Genomic DNA, 9,927 nt, shown 5'->3' with positions numbered 1-9,927 from the left:
AGAACAAAGAGGACCTGGAGAATTATAGACCATTTTAGAACATATTAAACAATCAATTTGTAAGCATGTAGAGCATAACAAGGTTATAAGAAATAGCTAATATTGATTTGTCAAGAACAAATTGTGCCAAACCAATCTAATTTCCGTCTTTGCCAGTGTTAGTAGCCTATTGGACAGGTGAAGATGTAGATTGATTGATTTTAGTAAGATCTTTGACACAGAGCCACATGACAATCTCATAAGCAAAACTAGAGAAATGTGGTCTAGATGAAATAACTATAAGGTGGGTACACAACTAGTTGAAAAACTGTACTCAAAGAGTAGTTATCAATGGTTTGCTGTCAAACTAGGAGGATGTATCTAGTGGGGTCCAAAAGGTGTCTTTCCTGGGTCTGGTACTATTCAATATGTTCCTTAAATAATTGGATAATGGAGTGGAGTGTATTCTTATAAAAGCTGCAGATGACATCAAGCTGGGAGGGATTTCTAATTTCTTTGGAGGACTGGATGAGAATTCACAGTAATCTTGACAAACTGCAAAATTGGTCAGAAATCAATTAGATGAAATTAAATACAGTCAGGTGCAAATTACTACTCTTAGGAAGGAAAAACAAATACACAATGGGGAATAACTGGCTAGCAGTAGTGCTTCTGAAAATAATCTGTAGGTTACAGTGGATCACAAATTGAATATGTCAACCATGTGACACAGTTGCAAAAAAAAAAAGGCAAATATCAGTTTGGGGTGTCTTAACAGGGGTGTCATATTCAAGACATGGCCAGTAATAGTCCCATTCCACTCGGCAATAGTGAGGCCTCAGCTGGAGTATTGTGTCCAGTTTTGGGCACTGCACTTTAAGAAAAATGTGGACAAACTGGAGAGAATCCAGAGGAGAGCTACAAAAATGATAAAAAGTTTAGAAATTCTGACCTATAGTAAAGGTTAAAAAACTGGCCACATGAAGCCTTGAGAAGAGAAGACTGAGGGCTAAGTCTTCAGATATGTTAAGGGCTGCTATAAAGAGAATGATGATCTTTTGTTCTCCATATTTATTGAAGGTAGGACAAGAAGTAAAAGGCTTAATCTGCAGCAAGGGAGATTTAGGTTAGATATTAGGAAAAACTTTCTACCTATAAGGATAGTTAAGTTCTGGAGCAGGGTTCCTAAGGAGGTCATGGTATCCCCATTGCTGGAGGTTTTTAACAACATCAGGTTACATAAGCACCTGTCATGGATGGTCTAGGAGGCTGGACTAGATGGACTCTTGATGTCCCATCTATCCCTACATTTCTATGACTCTGTAGCCCATCAGTGGATGGATGAATCTTCCTCCAGTTGGAATTGTCATTTTTAGAACCCCTTAATGCTATTTGGCCCTTTTGTGTGGTGTAAAGAGGCTGAAGCAAGGATGAAAGGAATAGTCAGAATGAAAATTATGACTCAGAACCAGAGCTGGTAAAATTTATTCAGACAACTAGTTTATTTGCCAAGAAATGCAGCTTGGGGTCAACCTGTACCTATATTTGGGAGTTTGACATAAATGTGCCCAATAGTTTTGGTCTCCAGAAAAATTCTGGGCTGTAATCACAAGAAGACTTAGGCACCATTCACAAAATGGCCAGAGGAGAAGCTCTCTCTCTCTCTGTCTCTCTCTCTCTCTCTCTTTCTGCAATGGAACAGCTCCAGCAGGAGAGAATCAAAAAGACCCACCTGCCAACAGCCTGATGATTAGGGTCCTCTCATCAGGGAGAAGGGAGACCTGGGTTCAAATCCCTGTTTCAAAGCAGCAATTTGAACCTGGGTCTCCCTTACCACCAGGCTAAAGGTAATAAGGGAACCTCTTCCTCCCAACCCCCTTTTTGTGAATCTAGTTCTTTAAAAATGCCCTGAAACAAAACATTCTGGGTTGAACTAAACATTTCACTTGATCTGAAATGGACTTTTTGATAACTTTTTTTTATTCACCAAATATTCAGAACAAGTTTGGATTTAGTTTGATCCAAACTGATTTTTTAAAATGATTTTTTTTTGAACTGCCAGTGAACTGAAAAATCCATTATTCAATCAGCTCTACTCCAAGCGGGTGTCTTAAGTGCTTTTTGAAGAATGACAAAAGTAATAGAGCCATCACTTTTAGATGCAGAGAGACTCTACTAACTTGGAATTAAATTTCTTTAGCCTTTGAACTTTCATCTCCTTTCCCCCTTTTCCTTTCTTTTCTCCTTTTTCCAGATAAAGCTAATTTACTGGACAAATTAATTTCTCCATGCTTTGACAAGTCTAGCTAAACCTAACCTAATACAGCAGAGCTCAGTTTTCCATTTTTATGTATTTTCTCTTTTATCTGTTCTCCCTTACAATTACCTTACAAAGCTTACAAACATTGCAAGGGGAGGTTTCTTTTTTTCATCAGGAAAGATTTAATTGACATCACTTTAAAAGTAATCATTGCCTCATACATGGTATGGCATCTATACAAATCCTGGCAGAAAAAAAACTATTTATAACAGAGAAAGGAGAGACTAATCATGGATAGCCCCTCTTGGGGGCAAAGATGATCCACGTATCTGTACTACAAGGATATTGATAGTGACAGACAAATTACAAAGCCTCTGTACTTTTGTAAGGTTTCCTCTGCTTCTTAAGTAAAAGGTGCACATGTCCTTTTGTTTTGTTTTTTTTTAATGTCACTGCATCCACATTACAAATGGAGAGGGGCATATTTTGCTGTTGGAAAAGGCTTCAACTCATTCACATTATGCACTTAAAGGAGAACATGCAGGATGCCCCATAACGGCACTTGGCACATTTCATCCACAGATCTCAAAGTGCTTTTCAAAGGAAGGTGAAAATTTTTCTCCCCCATTTTACAGATGGGGAAACTGGCACAAAAAGATAAAGTGACTTGCCAAAGGTAGATCCACGAATCGATCACAGGTATCCTGACTATGAGTTTTGTGCTCTATTTATTGGACAGCACTGCCTTGCTGTGCTTACTGCTGGCCACATAGGCAACAACTCCATGGATGCCCCAGGGATCAAGCATCCACGGAAAAAAAATAGGGGGTGCTCAGTACCCACCAGCCACAGCTGTTTGGTGGGGCTGCCAATCAGCTGTCCGGTGGCTGGCAGAAGGTGCTTGGTGAAGGGCAGAGAGTGATGAGTTACTAGTGGATAGGGGATCTCGGGGGAGAGGACAGAGCAGGGTGAGGCCTCGAGGTGGAGCACGCATTGAGGAAAAAAAAAAAGTCAGCCCCTGTGGCTGGCCATATCTGTTCCTGAGTTATATTTGGAAGGATGAAGAAAAATGTGATGAGCAAGGAGATTAACTCGTCATAGAGCATCTTCCTATCATCTGAGAGTTAGAGTTCCAATCCCATTCTACCATCATGCCTCTCTGATCTATTTGCTGCCTAGAGTCTGGAAACAAAGAAAAATAATTTCTTATTCTGACCTTGGATGGTCAAATTGCCTCTGCCTTTTGCAGTAAAGCAACATGAAGCCTTTGTATCTCAGATATTTAAAATGACTTCCGAGTTGTCAGGGAGGTTTTGGACTCTAGAAGTGAGTTATTTTTGAGAGAAAGGACACTAATGTCATTTGTTCATAGTGTGTATCTGAATTATGTACATCTCCTGAGAATATGGTTTTGAAGACAGCTATTACATAGCAAAAGAATAGATGCTCATTTTAATTCTAGTTTGCTCACATACTTCAGCCACCACAAAATCTACACATCTTCAGAAATTATAGTATTCTTTCACTTGCAATTGCCACAATTGCAAGAAATTGCCAGAATTCACTATTAATCTCCACAGCTATGTGTTTCAACTCTTCTATCAGTGAACGCATTGTTGTGAAACTAATTTGCTTCCAAGAGGTATCTTTTTCCACCTTTGACCCCCAAGCCAGCCATGATTTCTTGCCAGAAACCAAAACACCACAATGCCTTTGTGGATGTACAAAATTGACAAGTTTAGCCTTTTGTTCTAAGATAGTAATCAAAAACTGTTCACATATGCCAGCACTTTGTGGTGCATGGTTGATCTGGTTTGTGATAGTACAGGACTAGTAGCTGTAAAAAGTCTGTTAGGAGCCAGGAATAGCGGCACTTTCTTGCTATGTTAGTGTGGGACCACCCTTCCATAGACTTCTTCACTTTTCTTTATTAAGTCTTTGCTGTAGCTGCTGCTACTAGGTCTTTCCTGTAACTTTGGTCTGCTCACACTTATGTATCTCCAAGTTTAGGGGTATGGTGACTATTTTATTGGCTGCACAGAGTCTCTGGGCAGAAGTCCTCGCAGACTTGAGAGGAACATTCAGGGGAGATTGCTGGGATCATTGGGGATGATTACTCCAGGAGGAAGGAATGTGTGAAGTAGTCACATTGATGCATGTTCCTGAAGAGCCCAGCCCTTAGACCTCAATACCAGGTAAGGAAATCTTTCCAGGAAGAATGGAAATCGTCTCGGGACCCCAAAGATCTTTCTTGTGTTCACTTTGGCCTTGTGTCAGGGTATGAAGTTGCAAGTCACTAGCTGAGGGGTGGGGTGGGTGGGCCTAGGTCTCCTAGTGCTGATGCATTCTATGTCTGAGGTATCTGACTTTTTTTGTGACCAAGCCCTTACCAGACGAGCAAGCAGTTTCAGAGTCACAATGATTAAAAAAAGAAGAAGAAGAAAATTCCCTTCAGAGAATTCAGTCTTTTCAGAAGTCTGAAAGGCAGGTGTATGTGGGGTGTGTCACTAGAAAAGGCACACCCGAGGGGATTAGGATTTTCTCCATGCAGTTGCATATCAGCTCAAGCAAAATATCAGTCATTTGAACACAGAACACTTAAAACATAAGCCCCCATATAAGAGAGGGGAATTTAAACATTTGAAAGCTAGGATTATTTGATAATCATCTGACATCAGAGCAAAGGTTCAAGTGATAGCTTAATCATAGGGAAAAGGGAGCAAGTACTACCAATTTCTTCTGTTTCTAAACTGGGTAGGCTACATGCCAGACAGACATTCTCTCACTGATAAGATTTCTCAATAGGCATCTGAGCCCAGCACAGTGTGAGAAAAATAATCTTTTCTTCCTGATTATCATAATGCTGATGACCACTGGCAAGAAACAGAAGGGCACAAGAAGTTAAACTGTCGTTACCACTTGCCAAGATGCTATTCCAGGAATTTCTTATTTTTTTTGGCATGACTTTTTTTTTTTTAATTAAAACTGGCTTTAAAAATGCATTAGTAGAAAATGTTTCGGGCAAACTAGAAAAAAAAAAGACAAAAATCCTTTAACTTGAACAAAGACTTTTTAGGCGAAAGAGCTGGCATGTTTCTTGTTGAAGTAGAATGTAATTTAAAATGACAAAGTTATAAACCCTAGAAAACATCTGATCCTTAAATACAGTCCTATTGTGTTGCTGTGCTATAAATATATGCCGTGCACTGACAGTACATTTTTGTAAAAGCTGCTCTCTAGCAACTTGTAAGATGCTGTAAAAAGGGAGATCTAGTAAATATGCTCTTTATTTATATTTAGAAGTTAATATACCCTTCCAGTTTTGCTGAAGATGATTTTGTTGAGCTACAGTTCAATTTGGCCACCTCTTGGCTAGCGAGATAATATACATACTCTGTCACCCAATGCTACATTAACTTCGGGGCTGTGAATCTCATCAACATGACAAATATTACTTTGGCAAGACCAATACCAGGAATGGTAGATGACCTTGATAATGTAAACTTTGGTCGTTTCCTTATATATTTCTAGCTGAGATAAAATAAGGTCAGGAAATCACAGCGCCATTGATTACATGTTGTAAATTGACAGAAATGTGTTTTTTTTGGAATATAATTTCCCTTCCCCATTGAAAAACTAACAGGTTTTATTTATGAAATATTTAGAATAGTCAAATTTTTGAGATAGGGCTAAAGTTTTTTTTTTTTAAAAAACTGGGATACTTTTAGGTAAATCCCACACAAGCATATAATTAATTTACTAAAATATATGTAAGAGTCTCTGCCTCGGTGGGTTCCATACTTCCACTTAGCAGTGGGCTGGGGTGTTCCTCTCTACCTCAGAATTTCTCCATGCCCCTGGGCTTGTTGTCCATACCTTGCTTGAGCCAGATTCCTCAACACTGGGAATCATAACATTCAAGAACACTTCAACCTCTCTGGCCACTCAGTAAAAGATTTAAGGGTAGCAATTTTGCAACAGAAAAGCTTCAAAAACAGACTCCAATGAGAAACTGCTGAGCTTGAATTAATATGCAAACTAGATACAATTAACTTGGGTTTGAATAGAGACTGGGAGTGGCTGGGCTATTACACATATTGAATCTATTTCCCTATGTTAAGTATCCTCACACCTTCTTGTCAACTGTCTAAATGGGCCATCTTGATCATCACTACAAAAGTTTTTTTCTCCTGATAATAACAGCTCATCTTAATTAATTAGCCTCTTACAGTTTGTATGGCAACTTCCACCTTCTCTGTATGTATATACATCTTCTTACTATATGTTCCATTGTATGCATCTAACGAAGTGGGCTGTAGCCCACAGAAGCTTATGCTCTAATAAATTTGTTAGTCTCCAAGATGCCACAAGTACTCCTGTTCTTTTTGCTGATACAGACTAACAGGGCTGCTACTCTAAATCTTTCCTCCTACAATTCCTATCATACACCCTTATCTGGCTGGAGGGGAGGCTTTTAACAGGTTCTGGCAGGCCCTTGATTCGCCCCAGGTATCCTAATTAACCTAGAGTAACCTCTGTTCAGTTACCAAGGTAAAAAGAATCTGCTTATCCTGTAGCTAACATGTTGACATTCCAGGACGCTCTTCAGGTGTGGAGTTGCTGCTACTGGACCCAGAGCTCTTTCCCTTCAGAGTCTTGTCTGGGCCAGACCTACTCCCTCTGCTATCTGTCCGGTGGACTCCCTGGTTGCTGCTGCTCCTTGGACGGGGGGTCTACTGGCCTGCTCCCCAGAGGGGGAATGAGGGATCCTGCCCCTACTCTTGCTGCCACCACGTGAGGGGTCCCTCCTACCTGGTTGCCAGACTGCCTGCTGGTGTTGCTGCCCATGCAGCTTGGGAGCCCTACTACTGCCCGGAGGAGGAAGAGGAGGACCCTTGCTGCTGGGGGAGCGCGCAGGGACCCTGCAGGATACCATGGAGGAGGCTCACTGCTGGACTCAGTGACTGTTTCCATCTCTGCTCTTGTGGTGGGGGTAAAAACTATTACAGTGGGGACAAGGGAGGATGGCATGGAGCCTGATCCATCTGTCTCGTCTCCTCTCCTTACTCCAGGACTCAGCTGCTTGTCTCACCCCATCCAGGCCTATAGCAGTAGCAAACACAGACTGAGTTTTTACAAATGCATGTAGACACAAGTGCCTCCTCCATTACCCTTGGACTGGCCCTTACCTCTCCTGCTGCCTTTAGCGGGTGGACTATCCCATCCTTTGCTTCCCCCCCACCCCATCTCCTTGCAGTAGTTTGCCACCTGCCCTTTTTGTCCTAGCGCCCAGTAGCTTCAGCTTTTTGCCTGCCCCACCCTTTGCCCTTGTGAATTTAGCTTGTTTGCCTGCCCCAACCTGGTTCCTGGATGATTGTTAGTTTGACTGCCCAGCCCTAACCCCTGAAGTTAGTGCCTTCTGTTTGCTTGTCCTGGCCATGGCTTGTTTCCATCCTGTTCCTTTTTCCCATTGGTCTTGAGTATTCCCTGTCCCCTCCATTGGCCCCTTGCTTTGTGCACTTGTAACACCAAGAGACCCCAGTCATCAGGATCAAACCGGGGACCTCTGAAGCTTAGTGCATGAGACTCTACCACATGAGCTAAAAGCCAACTGCTTGTTAGCTAAGGCTGTAGAGGAAACTCATTTAACTCTCTCTAAGTGGCCTCGGTGCCACTAGATGGGACAGAACACCACAGCCAGGAGGTGTGTGCGTTACACACCCATGCCCCCCGACAAACTTGAGCCCCTTTCTGTTGAGCTCACTGTTCACTTCACCCCTCAATGATTATATACTCCTTCTCTTTTCCCCAGTGCAGCCAGAGGAGCTGGTAATCTCACCTTGTGTCGGAGATAGCCCCCTCTTGATAGCTTCCCTGCCTTAATAGGTGCCCCTGTGCCCTCCCCCCTCTCTTGGCGCCCTCCTGTTTTGCCTGCAGGCTAGCAACGAGGAGCAGTTGACCCTTCCCTTCCCCTTCCCCCCTCCCTCCAGTGTCCGTTCCCATCCCCACTGACTGTGGTGGGGACAAAGGTGGGTGGGGCCCCTCGAGTTGACTCTGGTATCCCTCCTCCGCCTGTCCCCCCATTCTCCCCCTGTGGTCACCATCTCAACCACCACTTCTGGACTGCCTGTCATTGCCCCCAGCAGCGGCAAGCACAAGGGTGGCCTCAGTTGCTGCCATGCCTCCTGTCCCCTCTAACTCTAGGGAAGCCCCCCCAGCCAGCAGGATGGGCCAGGGGACTACAAAGGGCAAATGCTCCACCAAGAAGGCCAAAACCTCCATGGTAGAGGCTGTGCCTTCTGCTGTGGCCCTGCCATCAGTGATGGCATTCCTCCCTTCACTCCTTGGTATTCCCTCCCCCAGCTCTGGGGGTGCCCCTCCCCTGACCCCCAGGGCATAAGTCCAGGTGGCTGTGGCTCCCACGCCTGATGCTATGTCATCTCTCCAGGCCACCGCCTCTGGATCCATCCCTGGTGGCCAGGGCCCCTTCCCCACCTTGAACAGGAATCTTGGCTTTTGTTGCCTCCTGATGCCCACCTCGCCCCACGTGGAGACCTACATATGGGCATTGGCAAGGGTGGTGGGGCCTATGGCTATAGTGGCAGCCTCTAAGATGTATGGAAAGGTAATCTTCTTCCTGGCATTGGAGGCCACGGTCCAGAAGGCAGTGGAGAAGGGCCTGGTGGTGGGGGGCATGTACAGTGTCCTTGAGCCACTGGAGGACCCAGGTGTATAGGTGTTCCTGACCTCTATCCCACCCTTCCTTCCTAATGCTGCCCTATTGCCTTCCCTCTCTGCCCTGGGGAAAAGACTGTCTGTCAGCCTTCTCCCACTGGGCCGCAAGGACCCTGCTGTCTGTCACGTCCTCTCATTCTGCCAGCACGTGGCGGAGAGGTCCTCGAGGGGTCATTTCTGGTCTCCTATTAGGGGGCCTGGTATTGGGTACACTATTCCTCGGGGGAGGCCCGGTGCTACCTCTGCCTGGCAATGGGGAACGTCTGGAGGGACAGTTTTCCCTCTGCTACCCCCTCCTGTGCCGGGGTCTGAGATGGGCTGTTTGGTGCTGGTACAACGGGCGTCATATCGGGGTTCTGCCTCCTGTCAGCCCACCTCAGTAGGCCATGGGGCTGTTGTGGGGACCCCACCGGAGGACAGCCAGGGGCCAGTGACCCCATCCCCGGATGTGCTGCAAGAGGAGCTGCGCATTTTAATCTGGGACATTTGTGGGTTCTGGAATAAGGTGCAGCTTGCTCTCCAATGCTGTGGGGATTTCCATCAAGTCCTCCAGACCATGAGGGCCATTTTGGGGGAGGGTAAAGGAACTGGGAGACAGGACGCTATGGTCTATCAGTGGCCCAATAACTTCTGTGACTCCCTGCTGACCTTCGGAGTTGGTCATGGATTTCTGTGAGATCCAACAGGTACTGTTAGCATCCCTGCTAGCGAGGACCCTCACCCCTAACCCTCACTATGGCACCGATCACATTCAGCTGTTGGACTATCCCATCCTCTGCTTTGCCCACAGTCCCCCTGCAACAGTTTGCCCCCTTTTCCCTTGCCACCTGCCCCACCTTCCCCCTGCTGCCCATTCCCCCCTGCGTTTTGCCCTAGCCCCCAGTAGCTTCAGTTTGTTTGGCTGCCCCGCCCTTTGCCCTTTGGAGTTTTGCTTAATTGCCTACCCCGCTCCA

The sequence above is a fragment of the Dermochelys coriacea genome, chromosome 2 (genome assembly GCF_009764565.3).
Source record: "Dermochelys coriacea isolate rDerCor1 chromosome 2, rDerCor1.pri.v4, whole genome shotgun sequence".
NCBI lineage: Eukaryota > Metazoa > Chordata > Testudines > Dermochelyidae > Dermochelys > Dermochelys coriacea.
The sequence above is the reverse complement of the archived record's forward strand: the minus strand, read 5'-3'. Positions refer to the sequence as shown.